This window comes from Diabrotica virgifera, chromosome 1 (assembly GCF_917563875.1).
Source record: "Diabrotica virgifera virgifera chromosome 1, PGI_DIABVI_V3a".
NCBI classification, from domain to species: domain Eukaryota; kingdom Metazoa; phylum Arthropoda; class Insecta; order Coleoptera; family Chrysomelidae; genus Diabrotica; species Diabrotica virgifera.
The window spans coordinates 232,794,127-232,818,474 of record NC_065443.1 but is presented as its reverse complement, the minus strand read 5'-3'; the positions used below and the strand labels follow the sequence as shown (position 1 = coordinate 232,818,474).

The following is a 24,348-nucleotide window of genomic DNA, read 5'->3' as shown; positions in this document are numbered from 1 at the left end:
AGAAATGTATAATAAAGAGAATATCAAAAAGTTCTAATCTTAAAGTGAGTGCTTAATTTTTTATTAACCAAATTAACTAAAAAATAGTTGTCTTTTAAAATACCTACGAAAATATGAATTTTAGAAAAAAATAATCTGACCATTGAAAAGTTCAAAACTTTTTACACAGAAAATCATATAGAGCGTGCCCAGAAACTCTACCGACAAACGAAGACAGGAGATTCCTGAGATAATGAGAATATGCTGAGACTAAAAAAAAGATACCAAATGAGAGAAACAAATTAAAATAAATAATCTGCTATGCAGACAATGCAATACTAATCACTCTAATAAGTGAAGATGACTTACAACGTATGCTGAACCAATTTAATATAACCGCAGAAAATTTAACACAGTAATTTCCCGAAAAAAAGACAAAATGCTGGTTTATAACAGCAGATCCAATAATATGTAAATTGGAGCTGGAGGGTCAGATAATAGAACAAGTGATGGAGTTTAAATATCTAGGCATCACACTATCTAGCTACGGAAAGCTCGAAACAGAAGTGTAAAATCAAGTGAATAGAGTCGCAATTTATAGCGATTCGTATTCATTTCGATATTAGTTCCAACTGGGGATATTAACGTTATCATTTTGACACGGCTCAGAATTTGGGTGGGTCCTTCTGTTTATTGGATTTATTGGCTATGCAACCACCTCAACGTTTGTTGATAGTCTGAGCAATTTATCGAAAAAATTTCATTTTTGGGACAAGTTATTTACCAGCTATTTTATTGCTAAAATCTAATCTTAAGATTGCATAATATTAGTAATATGGGGTATGACAAATCCGCAGAAAGTATGTTATTTTATTTATAAACAAATTAGCACTCCTAAATCTTCTTTTTTTCAATTAGTGTTTTGTAACTCCTTTTTGTAACTGATTTTTCCTTTAAACCAAAAACACTCAAATAAAAATTCACCGTAATTTAGTTCTGCACAAAGTTATTTTTTTCCGATTTTCTTCAACAAAAATTTTCCTGGGAAAATCCGAATTTCCCAAAAATATCTGCAAAATTCAATTAAAATTTTAGGGAAGTAATTATTTATCAATAATTAAATAAATTTGTGACATGAAAGATTTTTTATAGTAGATTATCTATCAGGAGGCCGTCGTCAATCTAACCAATAGTTTAGCAATAATTAAAATGTTAATTAAAAAATTTCGGTCGAAATAATAACCAGAAAGATTATGATACACCAGAATAACTATGATTTTCGTATAAAAAGCACTATACCTATTCAACATATGTACTTTACAGAATTGAAATTAGAATATCTGAATGTTATAAAGAAACAATTTTTTGGCTTATAAATAAATAGAACCCCTCAGAAAATATTAAATTAAATTAAATTAAGTTCACGCTGTTAAAAAGGGCACGGCTTCTGTGCCCTTTTCAAAGAAAAAAATGAATTGCGAGGTGTAGTTCCAGGTATAACCGGTCAAATTTGACCGGCATTTGAGACAGAGTTATAAACAACAGGATTTCAATCTTTGAACCATTACCTTTTATTCCGATCCTCTTTGTACATACAAATTTTCATATCTTCAAGACACTCATAACAAAAAATATTTATATGTCACCAAGTTATTTAATTATTACTTCCCTAAAATTTTAGTTGAAAATTAAAAATTTTGTTTGGAAAACCCGAATTTTCCGAGGAAAATTTCCGCCGAAAGAAATCGGAAAAAAATATCTATGTGCAGAATTAAATTACGGTGAATTTTTATGTTAGTGTTTTTAGTTTAACGTTAAAATCTTCCGCGTTACAGACCAATAATTGAAAAAAAGATTTCGCAGCTCTAATTTGCTTATAAACCAAATAGCACACTTTCTGCGGACTTTGCATAGCTATATTACTAATATATGAATCTTAAGATTTGATTCCAGCGTGTCCAGCAATAAAATAGCTGGTACATAATTTTCCTTGTTTTATACTGATTTTCCCAGATTATTACCTTACATCTTTCATTGAGTTGATAATTCACGTTGTAGACATTCTCAATTATTATATTTCTAATTTAATACTATTCTATCTAATTCCTCCAAAACCAGCAAATTTCTATAAAACCCAAACATATTATTACCTTTTGCTTTAGTTTTCCTTGCAAGAAACAAACAAAACACATCTCCTAAACTAAACCTAACCTCGCTTTCAGCCATTCGTTCATGTCCGTGTCACAATAATTTCGACTCGAAATTATATCAACCACTATTTTGGAGTCACAATTAATTTCGAGTCGCTATTTAATAGCATAATTTCGTTAGTTCAACTAAAATCCACAAGGCTCGCACAGTCGCAGTTCAACGTCGCTATATTGATTGCGACTTGTTTTGAGTCGAAATTATCATTAGTTGAGTACGTATCATGAGTTGAGGTGGTACACCAAACGCAGAGTCAGCTAAAATCAGCACCACTATTACAGTTAATTAGATCACCAACTGGATAGGTATATCAGTTGGTTTACTATAAAGAGGCCGAAATCATTAGACCGAAAGCAGTAGACCGAAAAGCACATTACCGAAACCTCACTAGACCGAAAAGCAGGAGACCGAAAAGCATTAGGTAGGTACATAATACAGGGTGCTCAAACAGGATTGTAATCTGAGCAAGGGTAACATCAACCTCTCTTCACCCTTTATCCAAGCTTAGGACTGGCAGCACAAAGTACTGGCAGCGAGTTAAGAGGTTGTTTTTCTTTGTTTTTGGTTTATTTTTTGTTTTTATTTGTTTTCGGTTTATTTTTTATTTATTGTGTACAATACTAAAAATTAAATACTAAAAATAGTTTAGAGGTTGTTTTTGTCTTTGTTTTTTGTTGATTATTCTGTTTTTATTTGTTTTTGGTTTATTTTTTATTTATTATGTACAATACTAAAAATTAAATATGTAATAAAAATAGTTTAGAGATTTTTTGTTTTATTTTTTGTTTATTTTTTTTGTGATAAAATTATATGCAATCCCCGTTAAGTAATTGGAAATGTTACCATGAACATCAAAGTTACCGACGAGGCGTTTTAATCTGTCAGCAGATTTTTACCTTCACTAATTTGTTTAATGGATGAAAATTATTTCATATCAGAATGTACAGAGTAATAATTTACACAGTGTATATATAAAATAATACAAAAAGGATACAATAAACAAAAAGACAGATATGCAAAATCTTAGCATAATTTACTGCAATATTTTTTAATTTAAGTACCATTTCGGTCTAATGCTGTTCGGTCTAGTGAGGTTTCGGTAAAGTGTTTTTCGGTCCAATGAGTTCGGTCTACTGCTTTCGGTCTAATGCTTTCGGTCTAATTGTCGTGCACCATATCGGTTAGGTGGTACCAAAAATAATAAAAGGTATTTGGGGTACATGACTCAAAATGATCGAGAACCGCTGGAATAGAGCAAACAGAGCCTCAGGTTGCCTGAATGACACTATGGAAAATTAAAAATGAAAGAAATGAAAAACAGTATTTCCAAAACAGTCATCAGACCAATAATAACATAAGCGTCAGTAACACGATCTGACACAGACGGGACAAAAACATTGCTCGAAACAGAGGAGATGCAAACCCTTCGAAAAATCGATGGTAAGACAGAGCTAAAAGTACAGATATACGACAGAGATGCAAGGTGAAGAACATTAATAAGTGGGTTAGAAACAGCAGAGTAGAATGGAATGACCACGTAAGCTGAATGACAACAAATAAAATAGTAAGGACGGCGAGGGACGGTTTCCCAATAGGAAGACGATCAGTGGGAAAACCGCGAGAACGATGGAATGACAACTTACTGGAGGCACATTAAAAAACAGATAGGGTCATGTCTATCCAACAAGAAGAAGAAGAAGAAGAAGAAGAAGAAGAAGACGAAGAAGAAGAAGAATAAATAAGGTTTTTTAAAAATATTAGCTTGTTTGATTTTTTCCGAAACAATCCACGTTTTCGAACTACATTGACTCCCCTATAACAGATTTATATTAATTAATGAAAATATTACTAATATATTAACATTTCGCCCGATAATTAACCAAAGATTGCTCTTATTAAAGTTCAGCACATCTTATCTCCGTGATACAGTTGTTTATTATTTATTGAAATAATATTTTTAGTCAGTTTCGGTTGGTGAGGCAGTAAGTTTCCAGTTTATCAAGTATTGCTTGTGTTTAATCGTGTCTTGTTTAATCGGACTATTCTTCGACTTAATATTTTAGTTTGTGTCTTGCTATTTTGCTTAACACTGGAATTCAACAAAAATGGGAATACGATATAGGTAAATCAATTCTTATTATTTCTAAAATTATATAAATAGTGAACCATCGAAAGCATTTATTAGAACGGCCTGCGACGATGTCCGATGCCCAATTGCCACCGCGTCCTATCCTTACAATCTTCTCTCAATCCTCGTTCGCTCATTGATCTTCTAACTCCTTCCATCTACGATTTCTTTGATCTTCCTCGTTTCCTATGTTCCGGAGGTATCAATTTTGCTACTTTCTTTGGTCCCCTTAATTCTGGCATTCTTTGAACATGCCCGTACCATGTATGCTGTATTCTCTCTATGTAGTCAGTTACAGTTTCTTTTAGATCCATTTCTTGCTTTATTGTGTTGTTTCTAACCCTAACAAGATTTGTTTTTCTAGCTGCTCTTCTTAATGTATCCGTTCCTGTGACTTCTATTTTCTTTATTAGATATTCTTTAAGACGCCATGTTTCAGATCCATACAGAGCAGTGAGTTTTTTATCATTGTATCATATATTGTTTTCCTTTTTCAGTACTTCATATTATTTCATTCAGATATTTAATTAATTTTCTAGCTTTATTTATTCTACAGTTTATCTCCGCGTCATCCGTTCCTTCTTAATTAAAATTTATTTCTAGCTTCAGTCTTCACATCGTTTTATTGTTTTATTGTTTTCCATTTGTATGTTAGTAGTTTCCTCTCCTACGCAAACGTACAACGTCTTTTCCATGATCATTATCATACCCCATTTAAACCATTTAAAGAAAGGTAAAAAGAAATTCTAAGCTGTTAAAATCTTTTCCTCTTCCTTTCCTTCTTTATTAATATATACATATTATATTCTGTGTCTTTTTAATAGACCTTTAGTATATTTTTGTTCCAGAACTCCTACTGTTTTGACCACTCTGTTGGTAAACGTTCGGTTCCATCTGTATCTTATGTCTAAGCTTCTGGCTCAGTTATTTTCTATTAATTCTTCTCAGAATTTTCATGTCTGTACATCCAGAATTCTGTCGATTCTTGCTTTGTTGGGCTCGGCTTCCGAACTTCCATTTGTGTGGCGAACAACCAATATTTTCGTGGCTGCCCAAGTGATAACCAAGTAACTATATCACCTATTCTATGTTTCTTTTTCTTCTTCAACCTATGTTGGTCCACTGCTGGACATAGGCCTCTTCCATTTGCTTCCATCGATTTCTACTCTTGTAAATTTTCATTTGCTGCTTGCCCAGCTACTCCTCGCCTTTTCTCTCTTGGTTTTCAGTTTGTTAATCTTTGTAATTTCCATTTTTCGGGAATACCTCGGGCAACACGCCGGACCCATTGCCACTTGAACCTTGCTATATGTTATACGACATCAGTAATCTTTGTTCTTTTACGAATGTCGATATTTCAAATCCTGTTTCTCAAACTAATCCCTAGCAAGGCGCTCTACATCACTGTTTGGGTTTTACTGAGCTGATGTAAAATTTTCTTTGTATAGGCCATGGCCTCCAGTATTTAATTATGTCGTTACAGGCAAGATACATTTATCATAAACTTTACGTTTTAGACACATTGGTATATCTTAATTCTTCAAAATAAAGCTTAATTTGCCGAAAGCTAACCAAGACAATTATATGCGTTTTCATTTCGGCTATTTGGTTTTCTTTACCTATATTAATGGTATGTTCAAGATATTATACAGTGGTCTACATTTTCAAAAGTGACGTTGTCAATAACAAGATTAATTTGTAAATTACTCATTATTTTTGTTTTGTGAAGGCTCATTTTGAGACATATTTTATTTGACTGCTGGTTTAATTCCTTTAACATTTGCTCCAGTTCCTTGATACCCATATGTACTAAATAATACAATGTCACCCACAAACCTCAAATAACTCAAACGTATCCTATTCTATTATCTAACTACAATATTTGAATCATAACCATACACTTTGCCTGTTCTATTTGGCTATTTGGTTTTCTTTACCTATATTAATGGTATGTTCAAGATATTATACAGTGGTCTACATTTTCAAAAGTGACGTTGTCAATAACAAGATTAATTTGTAAATTACTCATTATTTTTGTTTTGTGAAGGCTCATTTTGAGACATATTTTATTTGACTGCTGGTTTAATTCCTTTAACATTTGCTCCAGTTCCTTGATACCCATATGTACTAAATAATACAATGTCACCCACAAACCTCAAATGACTCAAACGTATCCTATTCTATTATCTAACTACAATATTTGAATCATAACCATACACTTTGCCTGTTCTAATTAAAATTTATTATTTAAGCTGTTTCCTTCCCGCTAGTACGAGTATACATTCTTTGTTTACGTTTTTTTTTAAATTCATCGTGATCACGTTAAACAGTAGTGGGCATCTGCTTTTTGCGTTGTTTTAATAAATGTTTTTGATTATGTAAATATGTATATTGAAATATTTTTTATGTCCAATAAGTGGATGACTAATTATTATACTATCGAAGCCCTGAAGTTTAAGGACTATAAAACATAGGTTAGGTTAGGCATAGGTAAGCTGGTCTGATGCATGCCAGAGCCTTTACCTTCTAATTATTGTCTGTTTATAGTCGAGGCATTGAAGCACTAAAAAAGGCCTTACTGTCGATTTTTGGCGCAGTAAGGCGGATTTTAATGCAGTTTGGTGCGTTGGATTCGTGGGAATGTCAGGAAATTTTGTGAACTAATGTAATGAATAAGAAATCTCAAATTACATTTGTGCATAAGAAAAATGCATTTCAAAAATGCATTTCGGTAAATAGTGGGAAAAATTGACTCAATTTTCTTACTCGGGGGTTTTTGGGGTCGCTGAAAATGAATATGAGGTCGGCGAGAGTGTGCAAACTACCTGGTGCCTGCAGCAGGTGTAATAAACGTCTTCCTCTGGACCATTATGGTAATTTGTTAAATAATTGGCCCAAACTTGTTACTCGGGGGGTCTTTGGGGTCACTGAAAATAAATATCGCAACGACTAAATTCTAATTTCGTATCATTTAAAGCAGTTTGAATTAAGGCGCAAGTGGATGATGTGGTTTTGCCTTAAGAGAAAATTACTAGATACAGAATGTAACTTATTGGCTATTGCCTAAAATAAAAAGATTGTTATTGGAAAAATTCTTTCATTTGTTGATGCATTTACCCAGCATTTAAAAAGGGTATATTTACAAAAACAAATTTGGCTGCATGGAGAGGACAGTAACATGAACCCAACCGATTGGGAATGGGAATTACAAAATAATGTATTAATTCCAGTTAGAAAGACTCAACCACCTGGTCCTCCAAACATTTTAAATTTAATATTCTGTAGTTGTAAGTCAGACTGCGGCAACTCATGCGGGTACAGGAAGCATGGGTTAGTTTGTAATTTAACCTGCAAAAATTGTGCAGGCTCTGATTGCACAAATATTGCATTGTACTCGAGAGGGGAAGGCAATAATGAAGAAGAAGATGATAATGATGAAGAAAATGAATTTTCAAGATAAATTACGATAAATTTTGTATAATGAACTTTTTTAACCATAAATATATTATAATAATAAAAATGTATGTTTATTTATAATAAAAATACCACCCCTTTCGATCACTATAGTTACATCGAAGAAAATAGATTACCCCAAAAACCCCCGAGTAATGAGTTTAACCTAAATATATGATAAATTACCATAATACTTCAGAGGAAGACGTTTGTTACACCCGCTGCAGGCACCAGGTGCTTTGCACGCTCTCGCCGACCTCATATTCAATTTCAGCGACCCCAAAAACCCCCGAGTTTCAAGTTTGGTCCAATTATTTAACAAAGTACCATAATACTTTAGAGGAAGACGTTTATTACACCGACTGCAGGCACCAGGGTAGTTCGCACACTCTCGCCGACCTCATATTCGTTTTCAGCGACCCCAAAAACCCCCGAGTAAGAAAATTGAGTCAATTGTTCCCACTATTTACCAAAATGCATTTTTGAAATGCATTTTTCTTATGCACAAATGCAATATGAGATTTCTTATTCATTACATTAGTTCACTGCAAAAAAATCGACACTTCAATCCTTCAATGCCTCGACTATTATACATATATTATATATATATAATATATAATATATAATATATATATTATATATGTATAGTTTGAGTCAGTAAATAATCTTTCAGATATAAATTTGGTTGTTCAGTTGCTAATGAAGCATTTTCATTCAGTTTATTTCTTACCACTTTTGTTAGTATGTTTTGTTTACCACTGTCTTTTTAGTATTATGTTTAGGAAGTACGAAACAAGTCCTTTTTAGACCAAGATATACAGTGCTCTTCAGATAAAACTATCCACCTTAAATAACTATTGAAAAACTGATTTTTATAAAAAACGCAAAAACACGTCTAATAATATCTGAACGGGGAGACATTATGCCATATTTAAGATTGCCGAGAAAGGCACATTTTCCCCCCGCATCATGCCTTAAATTTTTTTAATTACTACCCCCTTTTTATTTTATATTTGAATTCTCCTTTTTGTACTGATTTCAAAAATGTACAACCCTTGAATGATGCTTAAAGTGATTACTTTATGAGAAAAATAAATACAAAAGCAACCAAACTGGATTGAAAAAAGTATTTTTTTTTACAATTTTATTACATAGAATCGCGTATCGCGCATCACGAATAGCGATCACACATGCATAGTGTGTAGCCGGCTTGAATATGATGTGGTTTGCACATTGCACATTGCACTTCTCTGAATTGAAAACTCTCATTAAATTATTAAATATCTTCTATTCCCATTTGTATGGTCATTGAGATTATAATTTTCAATACAAATTAACATTATTTTATCTGCAGATGACTAAAGCAAGAAACCCATTATGAACGGCCAGCACGGCACAGCCCGGCACGGCACAGCACAGGCCGGCCCGTCCAAAAACCAATTTGTAACGGCCAGCGCGGCACGGCACCGGAAAAATGATCATTTGCCATAATTGATAAAGTATTTTTATTAATAAAATATATACAGAGAGGGGCTAAATTATCGAATAAATTCATTTTCTCTAAAATGGACGGGTTTGGAAGAAAATACCAAAGCAGGTCGATTTTTACTTTTAAATTACAATTTTTTGGCATATACAGTGGAACCTCGATTATCCGTCACCTCTGTTAACCGTCAGGGTCCATTAAGTTATATTGTATACACAAGTAAAAATTGAGTCATCAATTCATTTTGTTTGAGCATTGCGATAAGCCAAACGAAATTCATTGAAATTTACACGTGCAGTTATGCCATCACCGCATTTTTTTATGTAAATAATTTTTGTTCTTATTCAGGGCTCTGGATTAAATTTCAATTTAAATAGGTAATGATAAATGATACCATACTTTTAGAGTTCTATTTTTAGAATCGCAAGCCGAAAATAAAAATGTACATCACACAAATTATTAGTTAATATCTGTGTGTCACCATAACAGTATGATTTTTATTTTTTTAATGTTCTGTTAACCGTCTTCTCGATTATCCGTCATACCCTTGGTCCGGTTCCCTGACGGATAATCGAGGTTCCACTGTATTTCATACTAGAGACGTCATTCATCTGAGCTTAATGATGTAATCGATGATTTTTTTAAATGGGAATAGGGGTTGTGTGGCATCTCATTTGAAAGGGTGTTCGTTCCTCTATTCAGTAATATAAACAATAATATCATTATTTATACAGGGTGGCCAAAACAATAATTTTTAAATTACATTAATTGACGCAAAAAGAAGAATGTATGTAATTTATTTAACTCAAAATACATTGTACTGCTGTCAGTAAATAGAAAAAAATGTTTATTTCACAAATAAACATTTCGTTTCACTTAAATTAAATCACAAACAGCCTCCCACCTACCTCTTGACAGTTTGAACATTTAGTTTAAGCGAAAAGCAATGTTTTTTTGCCAAATAAACATTTTTTTTTCTATTTTCTGACATCATTAGAAAGTATTTTGAGTTAAATAAATTGCATACATTCTTCTTTTTTCGTCAATTAATTTAATTAAAAAAGTAATTTTTGGCCACACGACCCATATTCCCATTTAAAATAATCATAGATTACGTCATCACGCTCAGATGGATAACGTCACTAGTATGAAATATATGCCAAAAAATTGTAATTTAAAAATAAAAATCGACGTGTTTCGGGATTTTTCTCCAAAGCCGTTCATTTTCGAGAAAATGAATTTATTCCATAATTTAGCCCATCTCTATATAGGAGAAAAATGTTATGTATTGTTTTAATTTTATTTTAGAAACGCATCATGTCATCTATGATATATTTTAAAAACTATCGTAAAATAAAAGTTTTTAAAAGACATAAACTACACAATTTTAATGAATATGCATCATGTTAAAAAAACAAATTCATGGTTAAAAGATAATGTACGTACCTGTCCATTGATCAAAATGTTCGGATATTTTTGTACCCATGCATTGTCCTTTTTCTTGCTATCGTGATAACCTGGGTCCGATGCATCATACAAAAATGGGTATTCTCTGACAGTCTCAATTAAAATTTCGTCCATATTATTTCAAAAGAAACAACGCGCTTTCAATTAAAAAATCAACAATATAATATTTTATAACAATTATGACACACTGGCGCCGAGCGACTAGCCGTTGAGGCCGTTCGACTCCAACGGATTTTATTCTACTCGGAGAATTTCGGCCGTTCCGTTTGCGTGCTGGCCTGTGCCGGGCCGGGCTGGCTGCTCATAATGGGTTACGTTGCATTTAAAACTATACAAATGAATTTGGACTGTCCTGTGCCGTGCCGGGCTGTGCCGTGCTGGCTGTTCATAATGGGTTTCTTGCTTTAAAGTGTAGATGAATATCCGTTTTTCATTAAGTACATGGCATGTCATTTGGATTCCATATCTTTCATTTTCTACCGCTATCTCTCATATATTTATTTTGAGCCGTAATTTTAATCAGTCAGTATTCCGATTCCGAGACTTTACATTGGTTCTAGGAACATTTATTTTATTAGATAGGCTGCTAACATAAACCTTTCACATTTTATCTTAGTCCAGAAAGCCACTGCGCATCCGCTAGGGAAAATATTCTAATTCGTATTTTTTGCCCAATCTTACTCAAAAAGGACTCCTTTTAACAAATTTGCATGTTGCCAGGACCAAAAGGTGGTCAAAAATTTTTTAAACGTTTTTTTTTTTTGTTTTTTTCCTAAAATTATTTTTTTTGCATGGAAAAAAGTTTTTTTAGGTTTTTTGGATCATTCCAAACAGAAAAGGTCTTTAGTGACTTTTCTCTAAAAATGATAGTTTTTGACATATAAGCGAATAAAAATTGAAAAATTGCGAAATCGGCCATTTTTAGTCCTCAAAAACTATGTGAAAAACTGAAAATTTGAATGTTGCCAAGGTAGGTAGATATTCTTTAAACATCGATTGATGAAATCCCTAAGAGTTTTTTGCAATACAATATTCAAAACTTCTTTGTTTTTTAATTGCTAATCAAGCTGGAATGATCCAAAAAACCTAAAAAAACATTTTTCCATGCAAAAAAAATAATTTTAGGAAAAAAACAAAAAAAAAACGTTTAAAAAATTTTTGACCACCTTTTGGTCCTGGCAACATGCAAATTTGTTAAAAGGAGTTCTTTTTGAGTAAGATTGTGCAAAAAATCTGAATTAGAATATTTTTCCTAACGGACGCGCAGTGGCTTTCTGGACTATCCAGCATCAGTTATAGTGGTAGGGGAGTCCAAGCGGGGATTTTTGCAGTTACTCGAGCGCGTCAGATTATCATATGGGGAGAAACCTGGTACCCTGCATGTGCATATGTACCTCTACCATATATTGGCTCTTAACACAGGGGAGTTCGTTAAGGGGGGCTCGGAAAGAAAAATATATCCTTAAAAAAACTCGAAAATGTCAGATTAAGATAAGGTAAGTTAAGTACATGCAAAAGAGTGTATATTTTAAAAATCTGACTATTTGAGCAGGGCGTAAGGAAATGAGTGAGTTCCAAAGTTTCACAAGAAAAAAGTGAATATTTCGCGAAATGAATGACAGATCGAAAAACTAAAAAATATGTGCTCAATATTTTTTAAAAATCTATCCAATGATACCAAACACGACTTCCCACGGAGAGGGGTGGGGGGTAAATTTAATATTTTAAATACTAATCCCGCGATATTTCCCGCGAAATGAACATCAGATCGAAAAACTGTAAAATACACTTATTTAATATTTTTTAAAAATCTATCGAATGGCACTAAACACGACCCCCCACGGAGGTGAGGTGGGGGGTTACTTTAAAACCTTAAATAGGAGCCCCCATTTTTTATTGCAGATTTGGATTCCTCTCGAAAAAATAAGTAAGATTTATTCGATACATTTTTTCGAATTATGCATAAATGGCGTTATAATCGGAAAAAACGATTGTTGGAAATGGAAAATTAAATTAAAAAATGGCAAGCGCCCACTAAAATAGAAAATGTTACTTAACTTTTTTTGGTTTTAAGACCTACTCTTCACAACCCAATAGGTCTCCAAAGCGCTCGAGTAACTGCATATTTAGCATACTTTGCTCCCCTACCATAGTAGACACTCGGCTGCTGGTGTCACTCATAGTGACAATTTACCCGTGTACTACATTCACATTCAGAGTAAGCAATTAAGTAAGGTGAAACTTATAAATAGCTCCAGTTATAGATAACTTGAGGCAGTCCCGGATTAGGATTCTTGAGGCCCATAGGCAATCCAAGATAAGAGGCCACTTAAGAAACTTTTATCTTTTCCCTCCAAAACCCTCTGATAACCCCTACATCTCCGAGAGGCATATCTTTAACCGCTTAACATGCTTACCCGAGTTAACTCGGTTTTAAACTACGTTTCTGTTTTCGCTTAACCGAGTCAACTCGTGTATAAAATATTTGAACCATATATAAGGCGCCTACGCGTTTTAACTCCTCTAGCGTTAAATAACGGTATTCCCACTTGCATGGGCGCCCATAATTATGGGCAGGGGGCCGTGCCCCCCCCCCTAGCTCTTTGGGTGCTGTAAACTATATATCAAAATTATACGAAATGTAATCTGCAACATCTTCACGTCTGCCCCCCTAAAAATTTTTAGCCCGTGCCCACTCGTTTCTAATTTTAAACTTTCTACAATCGACTGCCGACTGGGGTGGGATCACGATGAGTAGAATTCTATTTTGCTGACGTCACGTTCTGCCCTGACTGTGACGTACCTCTGTGTGTAACCCCTTGTTTTAGAGTGTATCACACTGTTAGCAATATTTAACATTATTATACTTGAATAATTGCGATTTTCTTCTCTTACAGTAAAAAGTATTTTGTATGCAAAAAGTTACGACCGAGTTAACTCGGGTGAGCGCATGAGGGTATTTGTTATTTTATATTTTTCTAATAAAATATGCGTTTTTTTACTTTAGATTATATCTAGTGACAATGGTCTTGTTCGTAGTTTATTTTACTGTAATAAAATAAATAGGTAATTTTTTGACGTATTTTTGCAAATAAATGTGTGCATTAAGCGGTTAATATATTAATATTAGTGGACATTTTGTAGATTTAAACTTAAAACTTTTGTTTCATTTCGTAAAACGTGTTGCTTAAAGAAATAAAAAAAAAGAAATAGTCAAGAAACTATTTTATATAATTTTGATTAAATTTTGCAATAAAAAATTATTTTTTTTTTGTCATGGTTATCCATAAACGAACGATTCATTTTAAAGTATAATAATTTTTCTAATAATGAAAAAAAAGAAGGTTTTAGAAAAAGCATAGTATTCTACTCACATGTAATGGCTATTACTCACTCTAATGAATAACGTGATCAATAGTAATACCACTAGTGATTCAATTTTCGCGATAAGTCTGTCGATTTACTTCTAAACGAAACTGAGTTGCTTGAAAACACCACGAGTCCGTAGGACGAGTGGTGTTTTCTTTAAGCAACTCAGTTGAGTTTAGAAATAAAAGACAGAGTTATAAGATAAATTAAATCACGAGTGGTATTTTATTAGACTATTTCACGAACAAAGTGATAGGTCAAAAATTCAGTAGAATGAGAGGAAGGAATTTAATAATAATACATTTGATCTAGGTAACCCAAATCTACCCATTTTTTGAATAATTCACAATTAGTCATAATCATGAAATATTTATTATAACTATAAATAATTTGTTATAATTATTTTTTACCTATAAAAATAAATAGTTGAAGGCCCAGTCTTTTAGAATGAATGCTAGTCTTTCGTTGTTATTTTCTGCATCTAATTTGTAGTTGCGATCCACACAGAACATCATAAATTGTCTCCATATATAAGATTTAGATTTTCTTGTGTTACTCGGTATATTTTCTTCAATGTTTTGGTTTATAACTTCGTTTGAAGTACCACCGAAACGACTCATTTAGACGTATACAGCTACAATAATTTTTTGGCAAACGTCAAACTTTGCTTTGCGATCGGTATCCATGGTTACGTCTTTGAAAACACGAAGCTGATAGACCAATCAGAATTGAAAGACAGTTGGTGTTTTCGCGATAACACAAGCTGTCTTTGGTTTGTGATTGGTCAGATTATGTGAAAATTTTAAGATGAGTGAAATAGTCACGCATATGAATAACGCAAACTTCATCATCGTGAGTAATACCCATCATTACATTCTCGTTGAATAATATACTATTACTTATTACGTAACTATGTAATTATAAATAATTTTGGACTAAACATAGTTTGAGTTTTCAAAGCCTTAATTATTATAAAGAAACTTTTCTGACTTTCATAGAAACAAAACTACTTAAAATATTATCTTCTAATTCCAAATTTTCGAGCACATCATTAGTCCAGAAAGCCACTGCGCATCCGCTAGGAAAAATATTACTCAAAAAGGACTCCTTTTAACAAATTTGCATGTTGCCAGGACCAAAAGGTGGTCAAAAATTTTTTAAACGTTTTTTTTTTTTGTTTTTTTCCTAAAATTATTTTTTTTGCATGGAAAAAAGTTTTTTTAGGTTTTTTGGATCATTCCAAACAGAAAAGGTCTTTAGTGACTTTTCTCTAAAAATGATAGTTTTTGACATATAAGCGAATAAAAATTGAAAAATTGCGAAATCGGCCATTTTTAGTCCTCAAAAACTATGTGAAAAACTGAAAATTTGAATGTTGCCAAGGTAGGTAGATATTCTTTAAACATCGATTGATGAAATCCCTAAGAGTTTTTTGCAATACAATATTCAAAACTTCTTTGTTTTTTAATTGCTAATCAAGCTGGAATGATCCAAAAAACCTAAAAAAACATTTTTCCATGCAAAAAAAATAATTTTAGGAAAAAAACAAAAAAAAAACGTTTAAAAAATTTTTGACCACCTTTTGGTCCTGGCAACATGCAAATTTGTTAAAAGGAGTTCTTTTTGAGTAAGATTGTGCAAAAAATCTGAATTAGAATATTTTTCCTAACGGACGCGCAGTGGCTTTCTGGACTATCCAGCATCAGTTATAGTGGTAGGGGAGTCCAAGCGGGGATTTTTGCAGTTACTCGAGCGCGTCAGATTATCATATGGGGAGAAACCTGGTACCCTGCATGTGCATATGTACCTCTACCATATATTGGCTCTTAACACAGGGGAGTTCGTTAAGGGGGGCTCGGAAAGAAAAATATATCCTTAAAAAAACTCGAAAATGTCAGATTAAGATAAGGTAAGTTAAGTACATGCAAAAGAGTGTATATTTTAAAAATCTGACTATTTGAGCAGGGCGTAAGGAAATGAGTGAGTTCCAAAGTTTCACAAGAAAAAAGTGAATATTTCGCGAAATGAATGACAGATCGAAAAACTAAAAAATATGTGCTCAATATTTTTTAAAAATCTATCCAATGATACCAAACACGACTTCCCACGGAGAGGGGTGGGGGGTAAATTTAATATTTTAAATACTAATCCCGCGATATTTCCCGCGAAATGAACATCAGATCGAAAAACTGTAAAATACACTTATTTAATATTTTTTAAAAATCTATCGAATGGCACTAAACACGACCCCCCACGGAGGTGAGGTGGGGGGTTACTTTAAAACCTTAAATAGGAGCCCCCATTTTTTATTGCAGATTTGGATTCCTCTCGAAAAAATAAGTAAGATTTATTCGATACATTTTTTCGAATTATGCATAAATGGCGTTATAATCGGAAAAAACGATTGTTGGAAATGGAAAATTAAATTAAAAAATGGCAAGCGCCCACTAAAATAGAAAATGTTACTTAACTTTTTTTGGTTTTAAGACCTACTCTTCACAACCCAATAGGTCTCCAAAGCGCTCGAGTAACTGCATATTTAGCATACTTTGCTCCCCTACCATAGTAGACACTCGGCTGCTGGTGTCACTCATAGTGACAATTTACCCGTGTACTACATTCACATTCAGAGTAAGCAATTAAGTAAGGTGAAACTTATAAATAGCTCCAGTTATAGATAACTTGAGGCAGTCCCGGATTAGGATTCTTGAGGCCCATAGGCAATCCAAGATAAGAGGCCACTTAAGAAACTTTTATCTTTTCCCTCCAAAACCCTCTGATAACCCCTACATCTCCGAGAGGCATATCTTTAACCGCTTAACATGCTTACCCGAGTTAACTCGGTTTTAAACTACGTTTCTGTTTTCGCTTAACCGAGTCAACTCGTGTATAAAATATTTGAACCATATATAAGGCGCCTACGCGTTTTAACTCCTCTAGCGTTAAATAACGGTATTCCCACTTGCATGGGCGCCCATAATTATGGGCAGGGGGCCGTGCCCCCCCCCCTAGCTCTTTGGGTGCTGTAAACTATATATCAAAATTATACGAAATGTAATCTGCAACATCTTCACGTCTGCCCCCCTAAAAATTTTTAGCCCGTGCCCACTCGTTTCTAATTTTAAACTTTCTACAATCGACTGCCGACTGGGGTGGGATCACGATGAGTAGAATTCTATTTTGCTGACGTCACGTTCTGCCCTGACTGTGACGTACCTCTGTGTGTAACCCCTTGTTTTAGAGTGTATCACACTGTTAGCAATATTTAACATTATTATACTTGAATAATTGCGATTTTCTTCTCTTACAGTAAAAAGTATTTTGTATGCAAAAAGTTACGACCGAGTTAACTCGGGTGAGCGCATGAGGGTATTTGTTATTTTATATTTTTCTAATAAAATATGCGTTTTTTTACTTTAGATTATATCTAGTGACAATGGTCTTGTTCGTAGTTTATTTTACTGTAATAAAATAAATAGGTAATTTTTTGACGTATTTTTGCAAATAAATGTGTGCATTAAGCGGTTAATATATTAATATTAGTGGACATTTTGTAGATTTAAACTTAAAACTTTTGTTTCATTTCGTAAAACGTGTTGCTTAAAGAAATAAAAAAAAAGAAATAGTCAAGAAACTATTTTATATAATTTTGATTAAATTTTGCAATAAAAAATTATTTTTTTTTTGTCATGGTTATCCATAAACGAACGATTCATTTTAAAGTATAATAATTTTTCTAATAATGAAAAAAAAGAAGGTTTTAGAAAAAGCATAGTATTCTACTCACATGTAATGGCTATTACTCACTCTAATGAATAACGTGATCAATAGTAATACCACTAGTGATTCAATTTTCGCGATAAGTCTGTCGATTTACTTCTAAACGAAACTGAGTTGCTTGAAAACACCACGAGTCCGTAGGACGAGTGGTGTTTTCTTTAAGCAACTCAGTTGAGTTTAGAAATAAAAGACAGAGTTATAAGATAAATTAAATCACGAGTGGTATTTTATTAGACTATTTCACGAACAAAGTGATAGGTCAAAAATTCAGTAGAATGAGAGGAAGGAATTTAATAATAATACATTTGATCTAGGTAACCCAAATCTACCCATTTTTTGAATAATTCACAATTAGTCATAATCATGAAATATTTATTATAACTATAAATAATTTGTTATAATTATTTTTTACCTATAAAAATAAATAGTTGAAGGCCCAGTCTTTTAGAATGAATGCTAGTCTTTCGTTGTTATTTTCTGCATCTAATTTGTAGTTGCGATCCACACAGAACATCATAAATTGTCTCCATATATAAGATTTAGATTTTCTTGTGTTACTCGGTATATTTTCTTCAATGTTTTGGTTTATAACTTCGTTTGAAGTACCACCGAAACGACTCATTTAGACGTATACAGCTACAATAATTTTTTGGCAAACGTCAAACTTTGCTTTGCGATCGGTATCCATGGTTACGTCTTTGAAAACACGAAGCTGATAGACCAATCAGAATTGAAAGACAGTTGGTGTTTTCGCGATAACACAAGCTGTCTTTGGTTTGTGATTGGTCAGATTATGTGAAAATTTTAAGATGAGTGAAATAGTCACGCATATGAATAACGCAAACTTCATCATCGTGAGTAATACCCATCATTACATTCTCGTTGAATAATATACTATTACTTATTACGTAACTATGTAATTATAAATAATTTTGGACTAAACATAGTTTGAGTTTTCAAAGCCTTAATTATTATAAAGAAACTTTTCTGACTTTCATAGAAACAAAACTACTTAAAATATTATCTTCTAATTCCAAATTTTCGAGCACATCATTAGTCCAGAAAGCCACTGCGCATCCGCTAGGAAAAATATTCTAATTCGGATTTTTTTCACAATCTTACTCAAAAAGGACTCCTTTTAACAAATTTGCATGTTGCCAGGGCCAAAAGGTGGTCAAAAATTTTTTAAACGTTTTTTTTTTGTTTTTTTCCTAAAATTATTTTTTTGCATGGAGCAAAGTCTTTTTTAGGTTTTTTGGATCATTCCAAACAGAAAAGGTCTTTAGTGACTTTTCTCTAAAAATGATAGCTTTTAACATATAAGCGATTAAAAATTGAAAAATTGCGAAATCGGCCATTTTTAACCCTCAAAAACTATGTGGAAAAATTAAAATTTTAATGTTGCCAAAGTAAGTAGATATTCTTTAAACATCGATTCATGAAATCCCGAAGAGATTTTTGCAATACAATATTCAAAACTCCTTTGTTTTTTAATTGATAATCAAGCGTGCGAGACACTATTTTCCACCGACAGTATGGTGCAAATAAAAGGAATAAATTCGTTATTTCATAAACCGGCGACTTTAAGGAAAAATCCCGAAACAGGTCGATTTGTATTTTTAAGTTACGATATTATGGCATATATGATATACTAGTGACGTCATCCATCTGGCCGTGATGACGTAATCGATGATTTTTTTAAATGAGAATAGGGGTCGTGTGCTAGCTCATTTGAAAGGTTCTTCAATTCTCTATTTAGTAATATAAACATTTATATAATTATTTATACAGGGTGTCCTTCTAATTCTTTTTTATCAAATAATTTAATTTAATAAAAATTTTTGGACACCCTGTATAAATAATTATGTAAATGTTTACACTACTGAATAGAGAATTGAAGAACCTTTCAAATGAGCTACCACACGACCCCTATTCTGATTTAAAAAAGAATCGATTACGTCATCACGCCCAGACAGATGACGTCACTAGTATACCATACATGCCACAATACCATAACTTAAAAATAAAAATCGACCTGTTTCGGGTTTTTTCTTAAAGTAGCCGGTTTACGAAATAACGAATTTATTCCTTTCATTTGCACCATACTGTATACACATGCAACGGTGGAAAATAGTGTCGCGCACGCGTGATTAGAAATTAAAAACAAAGAAGTTTTGAATATTATATTGCAAAAAACTCTTCGGGATTTCATCAATCGATGTTTAAAGAATATCAACCTACCTTGGCAATATTCAAATTTTCAGTTTTTCACATAGTTTTTGAGCGTTAAAAATGGCCGATTACTAAAGACCTTTTCTGTTTTGAATGATCCAAAAAACCTAAAAAAACTTTGTTCCATGCAAAAAAAATAATTTTAGGAAAAAAACAAAAAAAAACGTTTAAAAAATTTTTGACCACCTTTTGGTCCTGGCAACATGCAAATTTGTTAAAAGGAGTCCTTTTTGAGTAAGATTGTGCAAAAAATCCAAATTAGAATATTTTTCCTAGCGGATGCGCAGTGGCTTTCTGGACTACATTCTCAATAGCCATAATTGAGGAAAATGCTAGTCTATTTTTTGCCATTGTCTAACGGTGACAGTTTTTAATAACTTTCATTTTTGAAAATGACCGTTCACCTGTTGCATTTGTAATAATTAGCGTAAGATGAATCTTACAAACTACTGACAAATTTCGAAACTTCGATTCGAATTTGTTCTCCCTTAAAAATAACCTAAAGAGACTATGAAGCAGGAATAAATTGTTTTCGCTGCAAATCCTGAAGATGGACTATGAAATATTTGAATTGCAGTAGTTCATCTTAAATTTCAGGTTCAATATCATAAGTATAGTTTTCATGCAGTTTTGAAGCACACTCCTTTGAGTATCACTCAGTTTTGGAAAACACACAAAATAACAAATACTGAGTTACTGACTCGTACGCTGTCAACTTTACGACTCAGCTCAATTTCGGATAAGCTAATTACATAAATTAGCTTATCCGAAATTGGTATGTACCAACCTGTCGTTTCAACCTTTAACTTTTCTCCACCCTGTAGAAAAACTTCATTGGAATTAGCATCATCAAAATGTAGTTTTCTTGCTCGCGTTTGTTTACTCTCGTCGGTATATTCAGAGTACTGTAGATCGCAGACCTCCTGCTCGTAGTAAGCAAAATTATCTTTTTGGGATTTTAAGAACTCCAAAAGTAATTTTAGGAGCCGAACTGCAGTTTCAAGTACAATATCTTCTCTCTGTAATGATTTACTGACAGCGTTGGTAAGTTCTAAAATTGTTGCCCAAAACTCATTTATTATGAATGTTTCTGTTTTGACATTTCTTTCTACAAACACTTAGCCTCACAAACTGTTTCAGTTTTCTGATTAGGGTCTTCAGCAAGAGTATGAAGAGCAAATTTGAAGACGTTGTAACCTTTAGACAAAGCTCTGGTTGCATCAGCCCTTGCAGTCCATCTAGTGCTGCTTGTTCTTTTAAGGACAAGGTTTAGATCGTGGCGAATAGGATCGCTTCGTTGAGTTTCATTTAAGCGTTGTACACGGACTTAACAAATCCAAAATACGATATTGCTCCAACGGGTCCAACGCAACTTTTAGCAGCACTTACTCCGACTAAAGCGAGTGTGCGGCACAAAAAATATAAATTGCTTTTAAATTAAAAGTTTGTTAATCTTAGATAAATGAGCCTGGAGCCCATTGTATGTGCCTGGCATGTAGCGAAAAGCCTGGGTAATGAATGAGAGGATAGCGAGGGGGCACTGACTTATTTGTTGATCTTGCTCTTGCTCTTACTACTTTTCTAAGAAACCGTGCCGACTGATAGGCAGTACTGTTCTTTCTACCAAACGGCATTAATCAAGCCTATTCTGTAACTCATTTTGATGATAGAAGTCAGTAAAATCGAATAGAAGTGGCTAAGTCGAATAGAAATAGTCCAAATCCTTATTCCATAACTACTTCGGAATCTCTACAATCGTAATAGTGAATAGAAATCATTTCGACAGCATTTACCCTGTCGAGATGAGATTTCGATTATCGGAATTGTGGTTGACGCAAGCGCATTTTGTTTTGTTTTAACATTTATATTTTATATATAAAAATAATTGATTACTTCTTATTTATAATTATTTATAGTATTTCTACCTTTTTTTTAGCTGCTTCATTTTTAGTCTGTGGTTTTATTTGTTTAGATAATTATATATTTAATTTAGACATGTTGTACGAGTATGAATTGGACCTAACCTTATTTATTTGCTATGTGACATGAATATTTGCCGCAGTGTTGCCATACTTTTTTTCTTTTATTTCTTGTACAATTTCAATCAGGTATAATGTACGAGAATAGCATACAATAGGGCTTTTCATCGATTGTCATTTGTTTCGAGCTTCTGTCATGTGTCACATAATATTAATATATCTACGCGATACGTCTTTGGTTTGTATCATTGGTATATAGCAATAACGTATGACGTTGATATATTAAAATTATGTGACACATGACAGAAGCTCGAAACAAATGACTGTGAATGAAAAGCCCTATAGACTTCTTATGCGTTGATTGATAAATATATATATTTGTATATTATACCAGTATACCTATTTGTATATTTATCAGTCAACGCTCATAGTCTGAACAAATTATAGAAAAGATGCCATTTTTGAGAAAAGTTGTTTAGCAGTTATTTCAGCTGGAGTCGAATCTTGAAGATTGCATATTATTAGTAATATCAATTTTAAATAATTTATTAATAATTATGAATTAATAACATCAACTTAAATATCTTTGATTTTTATACTTCTTATATTCACTTTCACTTATCTTTTTATTTATCAGTTTATCTTCTTTTGTATATCAATTTTAATTAACTCTAATTTAAAACCATTTATCCTCTTTTGAGCTTTTTGCATCCAGTATTTACACTAATATTTTATTTACTTTTCAAAACTTGAGGTTAGTATGAAGAAAGTATGAAAACATTGAGGATATGGCAACGGTGTCATATTTCGAGTAACAAACAGGTCACAGAACACTGGTTAATGCGCGGTTGCCGCCTCCTCAGAACCGCGTGAAATAGAAGTCAGAGATTTCGATTACGATATGAGTTACAGAATACCAATCCAAACACAAAAATGACGCGATAGATATCAAACATTCCGATTTTGGGTAATTACGATTCGACTTCGTCATTTCTATTCGATTTGTTAAAAGTTACAGAATAGGGCTGATTAGCGACTTATTCTCACAACATAGGCTTTCTATGTGAACAAAAGTATGCATTGTAATCTAGTTTTGCACGTCCACCATCAATTTTATGATATTTGAATTTTTCAACATAATATGATTTATAATTTTTATTTAAATCTAATTATTATTTTTCCATTTTATGAACTGCGAGGCCCCCTTTGGGGCCGAGGCCCCCAAACAACTGCCTACTTTGCCTATTGGTTAATCCGACACTGCTGAGAGACTTGGTATATAGTTCTTTTAGGAAATAATTACACGTTCTGTCAAATTTGGGGTAAAAAGAAATCTGCATAACATCATACGTTGGGTTGTCTTTTTAGTTTTGCATGTAGCCATAAAAACAAAAATTATGTAGACTTAGAGTACTTTATTGCTTTTCAAAATGTGTGTCACCAAGAGATACACTTTTGCATATTACATATGTTCAAACCGATTGGTAAAGCAGTTATTCCAATCTTCAGTTGACACCTGCAAAATAGCTGTTTTAAAGGCATCGATGGCTTGTTCTAGTGACTAGAATCACTGCCCACGCATTGAATTCTTGAACCTTTTGAACGTGAAGAAGTCGTTGGGAGTTAGGTGGGAGCTATACGGTGGATGATTTAACAATTCGATGCTGTGAAGCTCCAAAAATTTTATTGTTTTTTGGGCCATGTGAGCACTTGCACTGTCGTGAAGTAGGATGATTCGCCGCTGTGTGTTTATTTGTCGGAGTTTCGCGGTAACTTCTGGTAAAAAAAAAATTATATACCAATCAGAAGTAACCGTTCTTTGATCTTCTAAAGCAGTTGTTGCCATATAATCAGGTTTTAGCACAAAAGCTTCGACCATTTTGTTTGACACAGTTCGAGAATGGATCATCTTGATCTTTGGTTTGTTTTTCCTCATTCACTCAACGAAAAAGGTACGTAATATCAATAAAAATGTTAATTCAGACAACAAACGCAATTCTTAAAATTTGTCCAATTCTTGGTTTTATTGGAACAACAAAGTGATGTTAATCAATTCATTATTTTCGTTAGTTGAGCCAATGTATTACGTTTATTGAATGGACGAACATTCATTATGTATACCATAATATCACTTTATTGATATTACGAACTCAGTTCATTGAGTCAACGAATACTATTTATTGAAACAATGAACTTTCATTATGTATACCATAATCTCACTTTATTGATATTACGAACTCTGTTCATTGAGTCAACGAACACTATTT

The 24,348-nt window shown here is 33.0% G+C and overlaps 1 protein-coding gene across 4 annotated transcripts in view; it reads left to right on the top strand.

Annotated features, from left to right (window-relative positions):
• LOC114333043 (cGMP-dependent protein kinase, isozyme 1) overlaps positions 1-24,348 on the top strand; it is a 286,543-nt gene that overhangs the window by 117,603 nt on the left and 144,592 nt on the right. Inside the window, exon 1 of one of the 4 annotated variants that reach the window (XM_028282870.2) lies at positions 4,144-4,309. The exons of the other annotated variants lie outside the window; for them this stretch is intronic. The gene's annotated coding sequence lies outside the window, so the exon portion shown is untranslated. Of the gene's footprint in view, positions 1-4,143; positions 4,310-24,348 lie in introns of those variants that run through there. 4 annotated transcript variants of the gene reach the window in all.